The sequence below is a fragment of the Callithrix jacchus genome, chromosome 10, assembly GCF_049354715.1.
Source record: "Callithrix jacchus isolate 240 chromosome 10, calJac240_pri, whole genome shotgun sequence".
NCBI lineage: Eukaryota > Metazoa > Chordata > Mammalia > Primates > Cebidae > Callithrix > Callithrix jacchus.
Window position 1 is genome coordinate 61088052 of NC_133511.1, and position 22137 is coordinate 61110188.

The 22137-nt window shown below is 43.9% G+C and overlaps 1 protein-coding gene across 10 annotated transcripts in view; it reads left to right on the forward strand.

Moving 5' to 3' along the window:
• TENM4 (teneurin transmembrane protein 4) overlaps positions 1-22137 on the forward strand; it is a 3204727-nt gene that overhangs the window by 2358952 nt on the left and 823638 nt on the right. For 4 of the 10 annotated variants that reach the window (XM_078340120.1, XM_078340122.1, XM_054241406.2 and 1 more), the window contains exon 1: positions 15322-15364. The exons of 4 other annotated variants lie outside the window; for them this stretch is intronic. The gene's annotated coding sequence lies outside the window, so the exon portion shown is untranslated. Of the gene's footprint in view, positions 1-15321; positions 17285-22137 lie in introns of those variants that run through there. 2 more of the 10 variants (XM_078340119.1, XM_054241408.2) reach the window with 1 other exon arrangement.

The following is a 22137-nucleotide window of genomic DNA, read 5'->3' on the forward strand; positions in this document are numbered from 1 at the left end:
GAACAGGCAACACTGAAAGCAAGAGGACAATGAGACCAACCAGGTCATTAAAATAATAAAGAGTTTACTTTAAATCTAGAATTCTATATCCAGTCAAAGCAGGTCTCAAAAACTTTACCTTCCATACACTTGTTTTTAGTATAAAGCGGAAAAAAAAGAAAGAGGAAGACACAGGATCCTGGAAACAAAAGGTACAACTACAAGAAAGAGATCCAATAAAATTCCCAGGAAAATGGTGGCAAGTGATCCTAAAACAAGAACTATGCATCAGGCCTAGGAAGTAATGAGCCCACACTGGGCACAGTTTAGAAGAAAGGAAATAAAGTTTCTATGAAGAAGGAGAAAAGAGACGAGAGAGAGGAGGAAAGGAGAGGAGAAGAGTGGATGGGGGAGGGAAGGGGAAGAAGGGGAAGGGAGTGGAGAAGAGAGGGAGGGGAGAAGAGGGGAGGAGAAAGGAAAGAAATTGGAAGATTACTTGATAGAGTGGAATGTACTGAGAGAAGATTTATAATTTGGTAGTTTGGGGATGAAATAGCAATAGGTACCTAAAACACTAAGCGAATATGAAAGAAAGGAAAAGAGGCAATTATTAACTCAAGAGAAAAGACAAATTAAACAATACAGTATATAATAGTACACTACATGGCTTAGTTGAGAATAATTTTGACACATTTATAATAATGGCAATACTAACACTAATCAAAATTCTGATATAAGTACATTGAGGATATAGGGAAAAGGGAAGTGTCTATAAAGAGGAAAAAGTTAAATGATCATCTTCAATAGTAGGAAGGATACTGATAGTTTTTAACAATTAAAGAATCAAGAATATAGTAGAAGCAGAATATTTAGAAATATGAAAATAAAAAAGAGAGAAAACAGCTCAAATAGTTAAAATGGTTGCCTCGAGGAAGAGGGACTATTAGGTGGAGTTGGATGGTGAATTGTAAGTCAGTGGACTCTGTTTTGCATTAAATTCTTGTGGGATATTTAGCTTTTAAAATTATGTTAATGAATAACTTTGATAAAAATAAAGTAAAAAAAAAAAGTACTGGCATTTTGGGCCTCCAAGTTTTATGCTGAAGAAAGAGGGTTCTAAGGATAGCATTGTAAGCAGCAGGCAGAACATTACAGGGTCTTCTTGTCTTCCTGAAAAATGAGAGAAAATATAGTAACAATCACCTAGAGATAGATAGGCAAGGGAGAGAATATAGACCAGGTCAGGAGCTCTGAGTTCTAGCCTTGATTCCAACATATGCGGTCTTTCCAAACCTCAATTTTTTTATCTATAAAACAGTATTGCTGTCCTATCTTCCTCACAATGCTGTTGTGATGTTCATCAAAGATAATAGATGTAAAACGCTTTGTAAATTGTAAAGCATTCCACATATGTAATGGATTATCATTATTCTATCCATGTATAAGATTGGCAGACAGTTTACTATATTATAATTTATACCATCTGGCTTATTTTTGTTTTTTTAGCAAATTTTTTCTTATAGCAAAAATAAAATGGATTCCTTATGGAATTTGTAAATATTAAAAAGTGCAAAATAAAAAGAAACTAAAAATTACTTTTAATCTTATCATTAAGAAATAACTAGTGGTATATTTGGTATATATTTGATTATTTTCCACTAAAATATATATTATGGCTTTTTCCCCAAATTACATATTTTTCTATGGCATCATTTATTATTTGTAATGGAAGAAAGGAGCTACAGCTAGAAGACTGATGAGGTTAAGTAAAAACTGAGTTAGAAGTTTTGGTATAAACTCATAGCAAAATTTTCTTTTCAAAAAAATTACATATATCCTAGCCATTTCAATTGAAAAAGTCTAGAAACAATACCAACACAGTAGCAATGAGCAACTCCTAGTAACAAGACTGTGGTTTCTAAAAACCATTTCCCATTGAAAAAGAAAGGAGGAGGTCCTGGACAATTTTAAGTCTGGCTTAGGATAGATATAACATGAGCCTAGAACATCTTTTCTTCCAGAGAGAAAGAAGGCTATCAAACACTTGAGAATCAATATGAAGATGTTCGCCACAGACAAAAGATGGGACAAATTGGACATCAATATATACATGAAAAGATATTAAACATTTAAAACACGAGCTCATTACTGATTCATAAAATTTAAACACACACACACACACACACACACAAACACTGCTTGCCTCTGGAAGATTCTAAGGAACCAACTCATTCTTTGGAAATCTGGCAAATACAATGAAAAACTCAAACATTTATCCTGACTTTTTTGGGTAACTGAATAGTTCATGAGAGGAAGTTTTTTATATAGAAGTATTCCTGTTAAAAGTAAGGAAGCAATGATAGAATGTCATCAGTTTGCAACCTCTAGTGAGATGATGAATTTAGTAAATGAGCATCGAAGGTTGCTAACAATACAAAGATTTGTGAAAGTACAATGTATATAGTAGTCTTGCAAAAAAATTAACTCTGAATTGGATAGAGCCTCTATAATAAATCACCAGTTTACAGGAAATATGACACAGAAGAACATGTTAAACCACACCAGAAAGCTGCAATCAATAACTTGTATCGTGGGAAACTCTGCAGGACAAACAACCCAATCTCTTTAACAAGTAATGTACGAGCAGGAGAAAGAAGAATAGATGGCTGAAAACCTATAGGAAGAGGTTTAAGAGATAAATCAACCAGCTGGACTCAGTGGCTCACGCCTGTAATCCCAGCACTTTGGGAGGCTGAGGTGGGCAAATCACGAGGTCAGGGGTTCAAGAGCAGCCTGACCAACATGGCAAAACCCCGACTCGACTTAAAAATACAAAAATTAGCTTGGTTGGATGTTGCGCGCCTGTAATCCCAACCACTTGGGAGGCTGAGGCAGAGGTTGCGGTGAGCCAAGAGCATGCCATTGCACTCCAACCTGGGTGACACAGTGAGACTCTGTCTCAAAAAAAAAAGAAAGAAAGATAAATCAACCAATAGTAGCACATGAAATTTATTTGGATTCTGGTGCAAACAAACTGGAAAAAAAGAGGTTTATGAAATGGGGAAATTCCTTTAAAATAACGGGGGTAGGGAAGGGTGTAGATAAAACAAGACTGGGCACGAATTGGCAATAATTGAAGCTAAATAATTGCTATAATCAATTTACAAAATTTTTTATCTCTGGGGAATTTTTTATAATTAAAGAAAGGTCACAAAAATATTGTGACTCCTTTCCAGATTCATTAAAAATTCTTCCATAAAATGATATATAATGGCAATATAATACTTCATCATACAATGGTATACCATAATACATTTGATCATTTAGTAGTTGTTTGACATTTAAATGGTTCTCAGTTGACCTACATTGCTACTAACATTGATGAAACCCCTTTATATAATTTTGGGGGTCCACCCATAATTTTTTTTCTTAAATTAACTTCATCAAATGTAGGCATAGATTTCTAGGTCAAAAGCTCCACACAATAAAAGGTTTTTGGTCAATATTACCATATTAATTTTTGGAAAGGTCCTATCAATATATACCCATTGTCAGTATAGGTAGAGTTAACGGTTTTCTATATATGTTATTCTTCTCTTATAGATGTTTTGCTCATCTAATAAGCAAAAACAAAACAAAAATTCAATGTTTTCATATCTTGCATTTCTTGGAGTTATTAATGATTTAAATATATGTTATATGCCTAACCTTATGCTTTTATGATAAATTAGCTTTTTAGATTCTTTGTGTGTTTTTTTTTTTTTTTTTTTTTTTGAGACAGAGTCTCACTCCATATCCCAGGCTGGAGTGCAGTGGTGTGATCTCAGCTCACTGCAACCATCACCTCCTGCAAGCGATTCTCCTGCCTCAGCCTCCCCAGTAGCTGGGATTACAGGAACCCACCACCATGCCCAGCTAATTTTTGTATTTTTAGTAGAGACAGGGTTTTCTTTGTGCACTTTTTATTGAGATGTCTTTTTCTTATACATTCATAAGACCTCATTATATATTAAGAATAGTAGCACGTTTTCATGTATATTTCAAATACTTTGCCAGAATTTTGTTCGTTTGATTTTATCTTGGTTTTTTAAATATACAGATTTTTTTTTAATATACTGACATTTTTCTTTATGATATCTTCTTTATCATCTTACATTTTAAAAAGTCTTCCTTCTTCATGTCCAAAATCATGTACATTGTCACCTATGTTTTCTTCTTTTTATATTTTCATTTTTTACATTCAGTGTGAACATTTTTAAGGGATAATATAGCCTTCTCCCAATAGTTTTTCAGTTACTGCAACACATCAATTAAAATATATGTTATGAAACTGATATGAAACTTCAATTTCTTCTGGGTTACTTTAATAGTCAACAAACTTGATAGTGATAATATAATTTAACTTTTGTGAGCAGCTACTGTGTGTCTTACCTTGGTGTACTTGCTTGAGTTTTATAAATATATCATAATCACGGTGATCTCTGTGATCAATTTCATACACTATGTCTATATAATAAAATAGTATGCAACTTAGTATAGCCTTTATGAAAAACAGTGTTAAACGTGTTTAGTTGAGCAAAGAGTGATTTGCAAATCGGGCAGTCCCCAGAATCACAGCAGATTCAGAGACTCCATAGGTGCCTCGTGGTCAGAACAAATTTATAGACAAAAAAGGGAAGTCACAAATGGGATGTGAGGTTCAGAAAGAGCTGGATTGATGACAGTTTGGAGATTGCCTTATTTGAATATGGTTTGAACATTCAGCAGTGTATAAGTGGTCAAAGGATGCCTGCTGGGCTTTGCCAAGATTCAGCTGTTGTGATAGGCACATACTCCTGTTAGGTTTTCAATCTTGTCTACCTATTACGTTAGGTTACATTCATCCACAAGGACTCAAATATAAAACTATGGAGTCCTTCTCAGACCATATTTAGTTTGCTTTAACAACAGGATGGAGGTTTCTAAGAAAAACTAAAAATAGAACTACCATATGATCCAGCAATCCCACTACTGGGTATTTATCCAAAGGAAAAAAAAATCAGTATATCAAAGGAATAACTGCACCCCCAAGTGTATTGTAGCACTATTCACAACAGCGAAAATATAAAACCAACCTATCTGTTCATCCACAGATGAATCGTAAAGAAAATGTGGTATTCATACACAATGGAATGCTATTCAGACATAAAAAAGAATGAAATCCTGTCATTTAGCAGCAATATGGATGGAACTGGAAATCTTTATGTTAAGTAAAATAAGCCAGTCACAGAAAGACAAATGTCTCAAGTTCTCACTCATATGTAGGAGCTAAAGAATGATTTCATGGAGGTAGAGAGTAGAACAATAGTTACTAGAGTCTGGGACGGGTTGGAGGTTGGGGTGAAGAGAGGCTGGTCAATCGGTACAAACATATAGTTAGATGGAAGAATCTTGTCTTGTCTTTTTTCTTTCCTTTCCTTTTTTCTTTTCATTGAGACAGAGTCTCACTAAGTAGCCCAGACTGGGGTGCAGTGGCACAGTCTCAGCTGACTGCAACCTCTGCCTCCCTCTAGTGATTCTCTTGCCTCGGCCTCCTAAGCAGCTGGGATTACAGGTGCCCACCACCACACCCGTCTAATTTTTAGTAGAGAGGGGTTTTGCCATGTTGGCCAGGCTGGTCTTGGACTCTTGGCCTCAAGTGATCTACCCTCTTCAGCCTCCCAAAGTCCTAAGATTACAGGTGTGAGCCACCTCACCCAGCACATTCAGTGTATATTTCAAAGTAGCTGGAAGAGAAGATCCGAAATGTTCTCAACACAAATAAGAAATGAATGTTTGAGGTGATAAATTATCCTAAATACCCTGATTTGATCATTACATATTGCACACATGTATCAAAATATCACATGTTCTCCAATAAATGTGTACAATTATGTGTCAATGAAAAATTTGAATGTCTTTTAAAATGTATGCAAGTATAAAAAGTAATACACCAATTCCCACGATATTATACACATATATACCTATTTATATTTAGATAGATCTGTTTTCAAGATATATTATACATAAAAAAAATAATGTGCCAAACAGAATAGTGTATAAGTCCTAATTGTCCTACAGATTGATAAGGCCTTGAAGTACTAAATTGCAGTCCGATTTGGGAGTAGTAATATAATTAATTTTATAGGGTTTTTGTAAAGGTTAAATGTAGGAATATGTGTAGGGCTTTTGTTAGTGTCTGACATACCGTTTATATGACCATCATTAGAATCACCCTACAGAGGCTTTGGTTATTTAGTGGAGGTCTTTATTGCTCTTTTGTTTATTCTGTCTGTTTCATCTTTGATTACCTCAATCATGGTCCTCTGTACCAATATGCAGATCTAATGAAGACTGCAGACTTGTAAGACTAAGAAATGGATGAAATTTAGTTTTGCAGAAAACTAGCACCCATTACCTGATGCATTAAAAAGACAAATCCACATGAGTGGCAAAGTCTGTTAGGCAAATGATGGGAAGAGATAGGACAAAAAATTGGCAGGATAGGAGGTCTCAGCTGAGGTGCATCCCTTTTGGAGAGTATCACATGGCATTAAGCATGCCAGAGAAAGCTTTAGGAGAGCTCTTTTTCAGGAGACCAGCCCTCAGAAGGAAACATTATGCAAGCAATATCAGCTGATACAGTGCCTCTCTGTTGTGAGAGTGGGAGCTGATCAGAGGGTGTGTTTCTACCACAGAGTTTTGCCAGCTCATTACCTTTGACCACAACAGATGCTACTATTTTCTGATCAGTGTTTTCCCTGCTATCTGGGAGCAAATGTCAGTGGAGGAGTACAATCAATCAGACATCAGAATTATTACAGGATCATCTGAATTTCAGCCCCACTGCCCAAACCACATGCCCTCAAGACTGAAAGTATAGCATTGGCATAGAGATGGAGTAAATTTGTGTAAAATACCCGCTATCAACAGTGCACAGGCATATGTGTGCTCACAGGTGTTCCACTGCTTAGGAAGATGGGAGCTCACATTCATTCATTCATTTTACAAATATTTGTTGAACACTTACTTTGTGCCAAGCGCTATACTATGTGCTGGGGATCACAACAGTGAACAAGACACTCCTGGTCACTACACGTATGAAACTTACATTGATTGCAGTTGGGCAGTTGTTAGAAAGTAAAACAAATGCAGAAACAAGTAACTGTGTCTTGTAAAATATACAATGAAGGAAATAAAAAGGGTGCAACCATGAACTCTCCATCCCATTACTCTAATGGGATGGCCTATTCTAGACAAGATTAGCCATGCCAAAAAACGTATTGCAGTTCATGGAGGGCTCACTGCACTGCTAGTATTTATTTTTTTTATTTGTTTATTTTGTTGAGACAGAGTTTTGCTCTTGTTGCCCAGGCTGGAGTGCAATGGCACAATCTTGGCTCACCGCAATCTCGGCTTCTCAGGTTCAAGAGATTCTCCTGCCTCAGCCTCCTGAGTAGCTGGGATTACAGGCATGTGTCACCACATGTGTCACCAGTTAATTTTGTATTTTTAATAGAGACAGGGTTTCTCCATGTTGGTCAGATTGGTCTCGAACTCCTGACCTCAGGTGATCTGCTCACCTCAGCCTCCCAAAGTGCTGGGATTACAGGCATGAGCCACCACACTTGGCCCACTGCTAGTATTATTAATTGTATCTATCTGTCCATCCATCCATCTCTCCAATACAGTGTGGCAACTAAGAGCAATCCAAGGTGAACTTTGGCCTTGCCATTTATCAGTTATGTGACTGTATAATTTGCTTAACTTCTCAGTTTTCTGACCTATGGATTAAGGATAATAATTATATCTACCACAAAGTATAGCATTACAATTTAAATAAGATAATGCCCTTTGCTCATCCCCCAGCACAATGCTCAATGCATGCTAGCTATTGTTATTAGCATTCATTTCTTCACTCAGGGAAGTAATATTTACTAAGAACCTATAAGTGCCAATACTTTGCTAAACATTTTAGAATGAGGGGTGAAATGGAGGACAAGCTTCAATTATTTCCCTAAAAGAGAATATGTTTGGTAAACCCAAGCAGAGATTTTTCCCCTTATTTTCTATGAGATAATTCAAAAGTCATCATTTATCACCAAATCCCCAAACACTAGCTTCTAATTCCCATAAGACTAAAAGACAACTCACAGGTTAGAAAAACCTCACAGAAAGACAGCTCACCGATTAAATGGAGTCAGTCAGACAGAAAATCATCACCAGCCTCACCTCCTGGCTTTTAAAAATGCGGCTGTGCTGAGAAAGGCAAGTGGCTTGGGAGTTCTGGAGAACTGGATTCTGATTCTGATTTGGCTGAGCCAGAACCTCACAAGCCTCAGTGGCTCACTCTACCTCTCTAGTTATCACAACAATTCTATGTGATAACACACTGTTGAAGCTCCAGGGCCACACAGAAGGCTCTCCAAGAATGTCTCCTATTCCTTCTTTTAGTTCTAGCCCCTGCTCTGCTTCTTTGTTTGAACCTTTATGGGTCCCTCTTCCTCCTGGCACACATTGGAGGTAGGATTCCAGCAGGGGTGGGTACAAGGATTAAATGAATCAACAGATGTGGAGGTCCTTTGAAAAGGTGAAAGGGCTATGCTGTGTAAGGTTTTATTATTATTAGGTTGGAGACATTACCCACAGGATAAATATTTCTGTGAGATGAAAAATCAGAGATGCAGAGGGAACCTTACTGGGGAACTATTTACAGCAACCTTTCCAAAGACCAAGACTATCCTCTGGCAGGCATTTTTCTCATCCTGTAATTATGGAAGTTTGATGGCATTTATCAGTAGGTGTCCAAATCCTAAGTAACCAGCTTGCGTATTTGATGTGGTGTCAGACAACAGGCATGAGGCATTGCCTCTTCCTCCTCAGTGTCTTCTTGCTTTGAAGTACTTACTCCCTGAAGCAATTTTTATAGTAACTGCTGGACTCTGAAGGGAAGAAATTTTTTTTGCAACTAAATACATTTGCTAATTAAAACTTGCCCTTTAAAGACTCACATTTTCTTGACCCCACTATATGTTTTCTTTTCCTTGTAACATATCACAGAATCAATAATGGCAATGCAAACTTCTTTAATATGTACAGTTTTAACAGCTCTCATAAGGTGTCTGCTTCCATAAGAACGCCCTCTCCCCCTCTCCAGTCCAGCTGCTAATTTCCTCTGATTTGTTAAATGCCTCCTTATTTCAATCTCAAAGATAAACCTCAAAACGCAGTTACTCTTCAGCAGGGAGTGGGAAAGGTGGATTAAAAAGGGATAAAGTTGGGGAAGGGGGGGTGGTCATAGCCATGTCTTTGTATTTTTTTTTTTTTTTAATGGCAGCTCTAAAATTTTTTTGTAGTGGAATAATGAAGGTTTATATAGGAAGATTATGAAATAGCAAAAATAGTATACAGAAGAAAATATATATTACTCATAACCCCATCACCCAGAGGAAACCATGGTTAATATTTGGCATTTTTTTCTTCAGATTTTTCTGAAAGTGGGTTTTGATGTAGCTAAAAATTTTGAATTCTCTTTTAAAATAATGTATATGGCCAGGTGCGGTGGCTCACACCTGTAATCCCAGCACTTTGGGAGGCTGAGGCAGGCGGATCACGAGGTCAGGCATTCAAGACTAGCCTGGCCAATATGGTGAAACCCTGTCTCTGCTAAAAATACAAAAATTTGTATTTTTTTTTTGGTGGCACTCACATGTAGTACCAGTTACTTGGGAGGCTGAGGCAGGAGAATCACTTGAACCCGGGAGCAGAGGTTGCAGTGAGCCAAGATCAGCCACTGCACTCCAGCCTGGGCAACAAAGGGTAACTCCATCTCAAATAAAAAAACAAAACAAAACAAAAACAAACAACCAGGATATTGTAAATGACAACCCTAACATTTTCTTATGTCATGAAAAACTGCAAAAACACTTTAGGGTAGCTGCGTAATATTCCAAAAAAGGCTATCCTCCAATTTACTTATTTTATTTGACCATTTAGGCTGCTTCGATTATTTTCCCATTATTACCAATAATGAATGGTCATTTTATCCAATCTCCTGTTTTTCTGGGTAATACATAGAGCTGGCTGTTTGGAGGTCTTAGGCTGAATTTTACAACTAGTATTTCCTATGGCACAGAGCAGCCAGGCAGGAAAATCTAAACTTAGCTACAGAATTAGATTATAACATGGTAACAACTGACCTTATTTTCCCCTCTAAAGTTCTCCCCGAATTCTGCTTCCTCCTGAATACTCTTGACATTGCAATGAGCAGTGCCACCTTCCACTGAGATGCTCAAGCTTGAGAACTGAGGGTCACTTTGGGCATCTCATTGCTGCCCCCATCCAATCAGAAACCCAAATCATCCTCAGTCTCTCTCAAATCTCTCCTCCCTTATCTGGCTTCCCTGCAAACTGCCTTAGTTTACCTAAATGACCTACTTACTCCTGCCTCTAGTCTTCCTAAGTCACCCCAGTTAATCCATTTCTCTACATTGCTGCCAACTCATCTTTTAAAATATACTCAACATCACATCCTTCCTCTAGGTAAAAACCTGTATTAACTCTCTACCCTCCCTCTACCCCAGTACCTGAACTTTCAGAATGGATCTTTAGCCTACTTCGGGCCCTGTCAAAATCCAGTCCTAGACTCTAGGACTTCTCTAGACTCCTCCAAGACCCTGACCCAACATGTCCAACTCTGCTATGAGTGTCTCATGCTTTTGTCCATGTCATCATACTGTTAACCTGTATCTAAAAAGTATCTCCCCTTCCTTCATGGTCTAGCTAATTCTTTGCCTTCAAACTCAGCTTGAGGCCAGGTACGGCGGCTCACAACTGTAATCTGAGAACTCTGGGAGGTGTAGGCCCAAGTACTGCTATTATTTGAGACCAGCCAGGGCAACATAGTGAAACCTCATCTGTAAAATACCAACCAAACAAAATTAGTTCGGTGTGGTGTGGTGGCACATGCCTGTGGTCCTGGCTACTCAAGAGGCTGAGGTGGGAGGATCACCTGAGCTCAGGAGGTTGAGGCTTCAATGAACCAAGACGGCACCACTACACTCCAGCCTGGGTGACAGAGTGAGAACGTGTCTCGAAACAAACAAAATAAAAGAGAAACAAACAAAAAACTCTCAGCTTGAATGTCACCTCCTATGGGAAGTCTTCCCTTACTCCCAACGATTCCACTAGGCATCCTTCATGATTAAATTCAGGTTATTCATGTCTACCAGGAATACCACAGAAGTGATATTATGCCCTTCTCAGTGCATTATATCAGGGGCCACATGATGTCATATTTGTCACATTCCTGGTGATTCTGATTTTAATCTCTTATGGTGGAGTCCTTCAGGTTTCCTATTGACAAGTTACTATTTTCCCCTTTGAAATTAATCAGTATCATCTGGGGAGATACTTTGAAACTATATATATACTTTGTTTCTCAACATAGGTTCACCCACTACTTTTAGCATCTGGATCTCATTTTTGTCACTGGTCAAATGAAATGCATAGACTGAAAGTGGTTTACAAAATTACCACTCTCAAAGATCCCTTTCTTATATTCCCTATCTTAGACCTCCTGTAATGAAAGAATTTGTCCACTAAACCAATATCACTCTTTCAGGTGCCTGTGTCTCATTTTCTCAGTATACATTCATGAAACATGTCTACTGAACTGTAAGCTTGGAAAACAGGGCCTGTTTGCCTCACCACTGAATGCCAAGACCTATCACAGCACCTGCCACAAAGTAGGTGGCCAACAAGTATTTGTTGAAGGACTAAATCTAACTGCCTACCACAGCTGATATCCAGCATTTGATGTCTGTAGTGAGAACACGAAGTTGATAAATGCTATTCAAAGGCAGAGACCTGACATTTTGGTTAGTCTCAGAGGCTTTGTCACTGGTCACTGTACACTTATCATGAAGATTTTAAGAATAGATTGGACAGATTGTGTGGAAACTTCCCACCCACCCCAACCCATCCCTGCCTTTCTGAGATGCCCTAGTTATGAGATGTTGAAGGGGCATTCCAGCACCCCACGTTTATAATCTGTGATGCCTCTATAATCAGCATATGGCAACTGGCTAGACAGTCTCCTCACCACACAGAAGAGTTTTCAAAATAGCCTACCCCTCCTTTCTCATTTATATGAAATTAGCATTGTCACATTTCCTCCTTCATTAACTACTTTAGATCATAGAGACACAGTGTAGCAGAAGATCATGAAGGAAGTTGTCTTAGAGAAGGAAACTAACATAAATTAAGCATCTGGTATACACCCAGTGCTTTCTTTCCATTGTTCTCTCTTTTAATCCTCACCATAACTGGTGAAGTCGGTATCATTCATTATATAGATGAGAAAACTGAAGCTGGGTAAGGGGAAATGGCTTGGACTAAGTCCTACAGCTAGCATGGAGCACGGCTGGAGTGGGAATTCCTCCAGTCTCTCCCACAAAGCCCTTCCGAGTTGCCACTCAGTCAAACTGCCACTCTCATCATATAAAAATGCCCTTCTCTTGGAAATGTGCTTGCCATCACGAGCCAGACATTCGAGGGACAGAAATCTCTTGGACTGCGATCACTGCTATTTTTTTAAGTGATTGTTATCACGACTCGGTAGCTGTTACCATGGTTTTGGCGAAGTTGTCCGAGGAAGGAGGGCCTTTCTTTGGGCATCTTGCATGCCTGTGGAAATAACTCAAGATCTCAGCTCTTAATTACCTCTGGCTGTGCTGCGGCAGCAACTTGAAAGGGATCATCCCTAGAAAAGTGTTGGGGTGGAGGAGGGGGTGTGGAATAACATCCAGCGGGCAAGCAGAAGGGACGCCGTGGGCCCTAGAGAGACCCGGGGAGAGGCGAAGAGGAGGGAGAGGGGACCAGACCCTGCTACCTCTCAATGTATACTGAGAGAAAATGTATACTGAGAGAAAGGCAAAGGAGGGAGGAGGAAAGAACAAAAGGCAAAAGGAGAGGAAGTAGAAGAAAGTCCAGAAAGGAAAAGAGAAAGTTTCAGAAAGGGGGTGAGAAATCAAGCAAGTAGGGAAAAAGAAGAAACAGACCGAGAAAGATACCGAACTGAGAGAGCACGGAGAATTCGAGAAAGCAAAGGAGGTAAAAGGAGAGAAGACGGAGAGAAGGCGGCGGAGAGGAAGGGGGAAGGAGAGAGAGGAACCGAGACCAGGGTGAGGGAGCGGCCGCGCGTGGCCCCGGGAGAGGCGCCCGTCACCTGCGTGGCGCCCCCCCGCGCCGGAGTGCGGCCCTGCTCCCAGCGCCCGTGCGCCGCGCGGCGCGCCGGCCTCGCAGGATTGGCTCCCGCCTCCCATTCATGTAACCTGCGTGTGTGTGTGTGTGTGTGTGTGTGTGTGTGTGTGTGTGTGTCTCGCTCGCCCTCTCTTTCTGTGTGTAAGAGAGCGAGGGTGGGGGACGGAGGCAGACAGGCGAGCAGGCAGGGAGGGGAAGAAGAGAAGGGAAGCTATTAAACACACACTCACACACGCGCGCGCACACACCCGCCCCAACCCCCCAGAAGCCTCGGGATTGCAGCTGTTTCATGTGGGGCAGCAGTGCCGGCAGGGACGCCGGCCGGGAGCGGCCGGGAGTGGGAGCCGGGCGTGGAGCGCGCGCTGCTAGAGGCTCGCTGGGGCTCTGCTCCCCGCGGGAGCTATTGTTGGTCTCGCCGGAGCTGAGCGCAGAGCCGGGACCTGCTCCTTCCTGGGCGCCCCGCTCCGGCTCGCGGAGCAGAGGAACCGCGCCGCCGAGAGCGAGAGGAGCCCCCGGCGCGGCGCCTTGCCTCTCTGCCGCCCTCCTACCCGCTTCCCCGGCGGTAGCAGCCTGCAGCCATGGTAAGGCGGCGTGATCCGCTCTACGGAAAAGCGCCTTGGGGACCGCGATGACGCCTCGCCAGCTCCATCGCCCACTGCACTGCTGGCCCGGGCAGGGTTCGGGCAGCTCCCGCGGCTGCCGAGGGCTCCGGGAGATGTTTGCTTGCTCCTCTGGCCCGGGAGGGGGGAGGCTAGGGCGCGGGTGGCCGACGAGGCAAGCCGGTCTGGAGCCCCGAGCCGCCGCAACCCCCGGAGCCTGTGGAGGACTGGAGCCTGGGAGCAAGGGCTGGGGGAGGGCAGGGAGGTGGGAGGCGGATGGGAGGGAGGCGGCCCGCCCCAGGTTCGTAAGCCTCCCCCGTTTCCCCTTCCCCGCCCCTGCCCGGTCGCCTGCAGCCCCTTTGCGGACCAGCCCGCCCCAGGCCCCCGGCGGGCGCTGGAGGATCCCGCGAGGCGGCGCCGGGCTTCAGCGGCTGCAGCCTGCCCTGCGGGGCAAGTACCGGCTGCAGCAGCCCCGCACGGGCGGTGGTTGGAGCTCAGAACCCGGAGACGCGACCCCAGCCCCTCGCCTTCAGCGACCCGCGGGTCGCCCGCGTCTCCTCACGGGCGTCCGGCAGCGGTGTTGACGTTCGTCTCGGAGCCAACTGAGGCTGCAGCCGCCGGGTGGACGCTTGGAGAGCTCCCGGGTGTGAGTGTGACTGTGTGACTACTTTCACCCCCAGCTTCGGGAAATGTGCTCTGGGTTGAAATGTGATCACCGAGCTCCTTAGTCATTTTAATTGCCATTTTAAAATGCAGTAGTTACATTGGAGGAACAGACGGGAAGGTAGTGGGGCTGTGTGTGTGTGTGTGTGTGTGTGTACACACGCAACCGAGGAATACACAACCAACTACTTGAGTGAAAGGCGGGGGAGGGGGTTCAACTAGTGAGTCCTTCTTGGCGGGGCGGTCGGGCGAGTTAGCTGCCCGCTGCCCGCCCCTTCTCTGCCTGCCCCCGCCTAGGCGAGGTTGGAAAGTACTGGAAATTCAACTGCGTGGTCTGTAACTTTGGAAATTGGCTCACCTTTCAGGGCGAAACGTTAAGGCGATTTATGCACCCGCGTCCAAGTGGATGAGAGTATTACTGCTCAGTTGGGTGCGGAGCCCTCCACAGAACCGCACCAATCCCCTCCCCCCATCTGTAATTCCCTCCCGCCAACCGTGGAGAGAGGGTTTGTAGAGATGCAGTTATCCGTAAACCATCAACGCAGTGAAAGGGGCGCAGGGAGGCAGCCAGGGTTTTGCCGGAACCTGCAAGCAGGCTTGGTGTTTGAATTGCACACGAGATCACCCTGCTGCTTTGTAGAAGGCAGCGGTGGGGCACGCTCGGGAGTGGGGGGGTGGGGGGAAGAGGGTGCCCATGTACTGAGCTCTGAGGCCGCGTAAGGAGAGATCTGCCGAACGGCATCGCGTGCAATTACATAAGCTGCCTCGGTGATTACCCGGAACTGTGATGCGAGCTCCCAGTTCTCGAAAGACAAGCCTGAAAGTTTGCCTGCTTGAGCAGTGTAAGTACTGGGGCGCCCCCCACCCTGGGCCTGGGTAGCTAGGATACGCCTCTTACCACGGCGCCCGCTTGTGCGATGGGCATAAGGTACCGATGCTACTGTCCTCAAAGAACCCGTTACCGAGGCAGGGACCAGATGGGGGCATCCGGAATTGATCTCAGAGGAGGAGTCGGTCAGAACTCAGGTTTCATTGAGCCTTCTGAGCTCTAAGTCTTCTCTCGGGGGTGTTGGAAGGCCTTCCAGGGAACGTGGTTTTCAGAAACTGACTTTGCATCCTGGGGAGCCCCAAAGCCCCTCTTCTCCGCCCGTCCTGGTGCCCCTTCTCCCCTCTCACACCCTATACCTTTCACGTGTTTAGAAACCTGCCTACCTGCGGTGCCTGGTCCGCCTTGGAGATGCCCAGGCAGCCTAGCCATCCAGGCCCACGCTAACGAGGGGTTAGAAGCAGTAGAACCCTAGCTCTGCCGGGGCAGCTACCCTTAAACGTGCACCTATTCCTGGTTTTCTGCGCCAGCCCGGCGCTGATGGGGACGGGATGGGGCTGGGTGCCGGGTATGGCTTCGGTCCCCTCGCCTCTCCCCTCTGCAGACAGCAGTTTGTTTCTGTTGCGTTTATTCCCCTGTTTTTCCGCTTCCCTCCAGCGCCGCAGCCTGTATCACGTTGATGGGCTTTGATAGAGAAACCACAGTAAGAGTGTGCTTTTAAATCTTGATTTTCGTCTGTAGAGGGATCAGCCCTGACAGAGCTGTGTGGAATGCTGAAGTCTGGGGCACATTGGCCCTGAACTCCCTTCCCCCCAGCCCGCAGTCAGGAGATGGTGGTGTGCTTGGGTGGGGAGTGTTTTGTTTTTGCCACATTCCAGTGTTCTGAAGCCCCTAGTGCCCTCCCACTGAAATCCCCGATCTGTCTGAATGTGTTCCGTGCTGTAAAATAAATCCTCCCTCACACAGACCTGTGGGGCCCTTCGGATTTCCTGCCGCTGCCGTGATCCTTAACAATGCGATTGCAAAGCCAGTGCGCCGCTGGAAAAAAAATCCCCAGGTGCCAGCCGGCCGCGCCTTGACCTTGCCGCAGGAGCCTTTAACCCGGCTGCCAGAGGGGCTCCGGCCCAGCCGCGGGAATCCAGGAAGAAGGAGGGCGCCCCGGAGGCGGCTGGGTTCGCTCCCGGGGCAGGGCGGGAATCGGGTCGCAGCGGGACGGCAGAGGGGGAGGGGATCGGACTCCGCGGCAACCTGTTTCCCAGCGCTCGGGGCTCGGATCCCAGCGAGCATCCCCGCTCGGCTCCTTCGCTCCCCCGGCCCCTCATGGCCCGCCTCCCCCGCCGGCCTCCAGTTGTCTCTGGGGTGCCCGAGTTGGCCGTGACTCCTCGTGCTCTCCACTGGAGTCCACGGGACGCCACCAACTTTGGGATCCTCGGTGGCCGGAGCCACCGTGTGAACCCGCAGGGCGGCCGGGTGGGCGGGGCCTGGGCGAGAAACTGGAGCCGATAAGACCACGTTCCAGGCCTGGTTCCAGCCCCTGCTAGCGCTGCGCGGCCCAGTGCAGGGTCCCAACCGCCTTTCTCCCCTCCCCCGCCTGGCCACGTTCCTCCGGTCCCCAGGCGCGCTCCGGGCCCTCTGCAGTTCGGCTTTCCGCGGAAGCCCTTCTTGTCAAAGTGACGAGGGGTGTTTTCACTGGTGGTGACAGTGGGAACAAGTTTTCTACACGTGTGTGTGTGTACGTGTGCGTTGGGGAGCGGAGAGATTTGTGGTGAAAGCACACATGGCGCAAAAAACGGGATTTCCCTTTCCAGGCGTTATAAGCGAATGCTGAGAAAGAATCCATTTTTTCTGGTGAGGGTGTTGACGGGAAGCCCTTCCACCTAGTGGAACTGGACCTGTTGGAGCTGATTGCCGGGAGTGAACGTCTGTCTCCTTAGCGGTACGTTGCGTGCAGTAGGTCCTTGGAAATGTTTGGGGAACTGAAAGTCTTCAAGATATTTAGGCAGGACTTAGGTCATAGATGTTCGAGTGCTTTTAGGGGGCTAATTTTATTCCCAGCATGTGTCTCGAACGGAGGGGAGGGCAGGGGTCGGAGGGCGCGAGGAATTGCAATCTTCTGAAGGGATCAGGGACAGAGAGCTTCGGTTTTCTAGAAAGAGTTCTCGGATTCTTCCTCTGCTGGCATCCTGTTCTCCTCAAAGCCTATGTTTGGGGGTGGAGGTGGAGTGGTGCGGTAAGCTGATCAGCCACCCTAATAGAGTGGGGGACGGTGGCGGGACGGTGGGGGGAGGAGGAAGAAGGGTCCGCCTTGACCAGTATGGGCCCCAAGGGGCAGATCTAGTGCTGAGTCTGAACAAGAACCATCAAAGGATAGTTCTGTAGTGAGTGGAGTGGTCTGGAATATGAGGTAGTAGGCTAGGTATTAGAGTAATGGGTTTCCAAGGACTCTCCTCCAATAGAATCTGATCTTATTTAGTATAATCTCCTCAATCTTTTGTGGTTTTGTTTGAGTAAGGTGATAGAATGTGACTCTAATCTCGTAACTGTGGGGTTGGAATCATGGCTCTGTGGCTTAGGCAAATTGTCTTTGTAGCTTCAGTCATCTCCCTTGTAAAATGGTACGATATTGTCAAGTTTACAGCACTGTCAATATTAACATCCAAAGGCCTCTGGGTACTGTGGTCCCTTCACAGATGATTGTTCCCTTCTACCTCCTGTATCCCTTGCCAGGAAGCAGCTTGCGTTTGTTGGGTGGAGGTTGGGCAGAGAAATCAACAGCCCCAAAAGAACCACCAACCTTGCATCCAGTCTATTTAAAACCAGCTTCAAATGCATGAAATGAAAATATCTTTTCTTTTCTTAGGAAAGTCATTTCCAGTTTTGTTACAATTTGTGGTTCATTGGTCCCCTTTTCTGACAGAGTCACATCCTCATGCAGATTGGCATGTTACATAACCCGATATTTCCAAATGAATTTACAAATAAGGGAAAATAAGGTGATTAGGAATTAAAGATTGTTGGGCAACACAAGCAAGAGACTCAATTTAAGAAGCCAACTCACACTCTAACTGTACTAGAGGTTGAAGGAAAATGAGATTTGATCAGCACCAGTAGTGCAAGTCTCCACCTGGGTATTATTCAGCCCCTGTCCAGTTCCAACAAACAGCTACATAGCCCCAGCCCAAACCTTCTGTAGTTCCCATCCCAGTACCTTCTCCCACATCCATTAGTCTAAAAAATGAAACAAAAGAACAGTGGGATTTAAATCACCTCCTTGCAGATTTGATTCCAAGAGCCTAGCAGGGTAAATCAATGTCAATTCTAGATCTAAGGGGCCGATTTTTACCTGCCTTTTTACATGGTCTCAGCCTGGCTTTTATTGTAACTGAAAGCTGAATCACTCCATCTTTGCTTTGCACTGACAGATGGGCTGTGGGGGCCACTTTGAAAGCAACATGCCCCAGTTCTCGGGGAGCCAAGCAAACATGGATCCCTGAATGTTCTCTGTAAGGAAAATATCTAATGAAACAATGTAAATATATATGCCTATTGCTCACTGGGTTATATATTTATTACTTTGGTACCTTTTTTTTCTTCAGTCTTTAATGACCAAAGTAATATCTGCTCACTGTAGCAGATTCAGGCATTACAGAGAAAAGCAAAATCGAAATGTTAACCATATTTTGAGTTGTACCTTTTGACTTTTCTTTATGAATGTAGAAAAAAAAGATGAGATCCTAGCCTAATATTTTGAATGCTGATTTCATTTAATGATAAAGCATTCAAATCTTTTCATTCTCAAACTGTTCCTCCTGTGACAACATTTATAATGTTACATGGACCCCCAATGTTAGAGTATGGCAGATTAATGAGTACCTGATTTTTTGACTTTGTGTTTGTTTTTCATTTTTTATTATAATAAGACTGTAACCATCCTTGTACATACTGTGCAGTTTTGGTATTTCCTTAAGATACATTCCTAGAAAGTAGCATTTCAGGGTTAAAGGCAGAGACCATACTAAGGCTTGGGTCACACATGAAAAGCATTCAGGTATACTGTGATGTCTCCTTCATCTTTTTAACCAGAATATGGCTATTTACCTAGAGGCTTGGGAGCCCAGGTGGTAGAAGAAGGCAGAGGTGACAATCAAACTTCAAGCAGGGAATTTGCATAACTGTTCTGCTGAACTGATACACAAATTCTTTTTCCAAGAACATTTTTTTCCCCTGGCTCTTGGAATCATCACTCTCTGGAGTTCTTCAGCCAGCAATGGAGTTGAAATATGTAAATATGTTCCTCAGCATTGTAGGTGGGGCTGGCTCCATGGTGAATGACAAACATTTCCTCTGAGAAGGGTATGTATCCTCAGCATTTGTTGAGGCTGTGGATTTCCCCCTCCCACCCTTTCTCCTCCCCTTTGGTTCAGAGGCCTTAAACTGGCCTGGTAGATCTTACAAAGCAAACAGTTGAGACTCTACCCAACGGCAAGCTTATCTCCACCTGCTGCGTGGCATTTTACTGGGAAAAGTCAACCCAGTGGAGTCTCCCTTCACAGTCCCAGGGCACAATCAATCAAGCAGTCAACATGCCTACATGCCGTTTTGAAAGTGGAAGTAGTTAGACATGTTGGCCCCTCCTTGCAGGGTTCAATCCAATCCAAGGGTGCTTTTGCCAGTCCCCCTTCTCATGTATGGGATATCTGTGACCCAGAAAAGACGTGTTTCCTGCAGTTAGACAGCTAGTCATGTGACAGAGAATTCAGTGGAACCAGTTGGGGAAGTCTAGTCCTCTCATTTCTGAGGTGCTCCCATGCTCAGCAGGAGACATGAAGGGTTCCTTTAGATCAGGTAGAGAGGTCATCTCAGGATTGTTTCATGGTGTGGTCAGCATAGACGGAGCCCGCTCTGTTGGTTGCTGACGCTGACTTCAGACAACAGTTTAGATGCTGCTTTGATACTTACACCACTCTAGTTTCACTAGGGAAAGTGAAGGGATGTTTCTGTTCATTGTCATGTTCTGAACATCAAATCAGAGCTTTCCTTTCATTTGGAAAACAGAAAGAAACAGGCCATACGGGATCTCCAGAGCAATGGTCAACACCCCAGTTTCCTTTTCGTCTATGTTCTGCACGGCTTTATACAATGGCAGCACTGTAGCTTCACCAACAGTGCAAAAGGGTATCGGAGGCAATTGGTTAATCATTAAAATCCTTAAGAACATTCGGTTTTAAGAATGTTTTTCTTTGAAAGTCGATTTTTCTCACTGTGGGATGAGTGTTGATTTTTAAAAGGCTGGTCTTGCACCCCTTGAAAGTCAAACAAAAGTGTTGCAGTTAGTATATTTATGGTTTTGGGTAAACCTTGCCAATTCCTGATACCAGTTTTCCTCACTATAAAGTTTGGTTTGGAGAAGAGAGTGGTTTCCATGTTTTGTTAAGTTAGTGCGATCTCAAACTCTAACGCGCACACTCCTAGTTCTGGGATCTTGTTAAGATGCAGATTATTCTTCAGTTGGTCTAGGGAAGGGCCCAAGAGTCTGCATTTCTCACCAGCTCCCAGGTGCCTCCATGCTCCTGGTCCATGGTCCACACATGGAGTACCAAGGTTTCAAGCTACCTACCACTGTCACATTATTTCAGAAAGTGATAATCATGACCCCTGGACATGAAGAGGAGTAGCTTGTATTTGTAGAATGGCAGTATTAAGGGATGTATCCATTCTTTCATTGAGATTTTGGGAATCATCTTTATTTCTACAGAGTGCGGAGGGCGGAGATGAAAAATGAGGCAAAGAACAAAACAAACACATATCCAGTGGCTTCTGTGTGTCAGAGCAACTGAAGCTTAGTAAGGCAAAAACCATTTGCCCAGGGCCACACAACTAGAACTAGCATTTGATGGTAAGCCTCTCTGCTCCTCAACCCTTGTTTCTCCTAGAATGGCAACTTTGTAACTTTCAAGAATACCACATAATAAAAACTGATTTAATGAGTTTAATTATGTAGTATTCTTGAAAGTTACAAAGTGTTTCATTTTAGAGGTCCTTTTTCTGGGCCTGCTTTGAGAGTGGATCAAGACATGTAAAAATTTGCATCATTATCATGCAAGCAATTAAAGTGCTTAAGAGCTTAAAAGCAATTTGTTCAAGTTGGTTAAATAGCCACCCTCCCCAGTCTTGTTTGTATTATTAATTTACTCATCAAACTGTGACATCAAAACCATTGTGAAGGTAAATTTCAGTATCTTCTGTTTGGTAGAACCTTTTAAATGAGAAGGACTGGTATTGATGAGGTCCACAGTGAAAGGATCCAGTTCAGGATGAGTCAGAAAAACCAGCATTTAACTAAATAAACCCAGCTCCGCTTTGGCCTCTGGATGAGAACTCGTTGTTTAAACGTTTTATTAACGTGCAGTTATTCTGAGAACCAGTCAGCAGTGCAGCTCTTTGCAAACATTAATTAGCTGATCCTCACATCATCCCACATGACAGATAAATAGCATTAACCTTGCATTTGAGAAAACAAATGGACACACAGAGATGAGGGAGGAAGAGGGCAGCTCTTGCCTTGAAAGAAATATGGCAGAATGAGGTGGACTTAAGACCACATGAGTTTTTTACTTCATAAATATTTATTGAGTGACGCACTAGAAAATCTAGAGCTATTTTATGCAATATGGTAGTCACTAGTCACAATTTAAACTAAATTTAATTAAAATGAAACACAACTAATCATTGATTTCCCTGGTTGCACTAGCCACATTTCAAGTGCTCAGCAGCCACATGTGGTTAGTG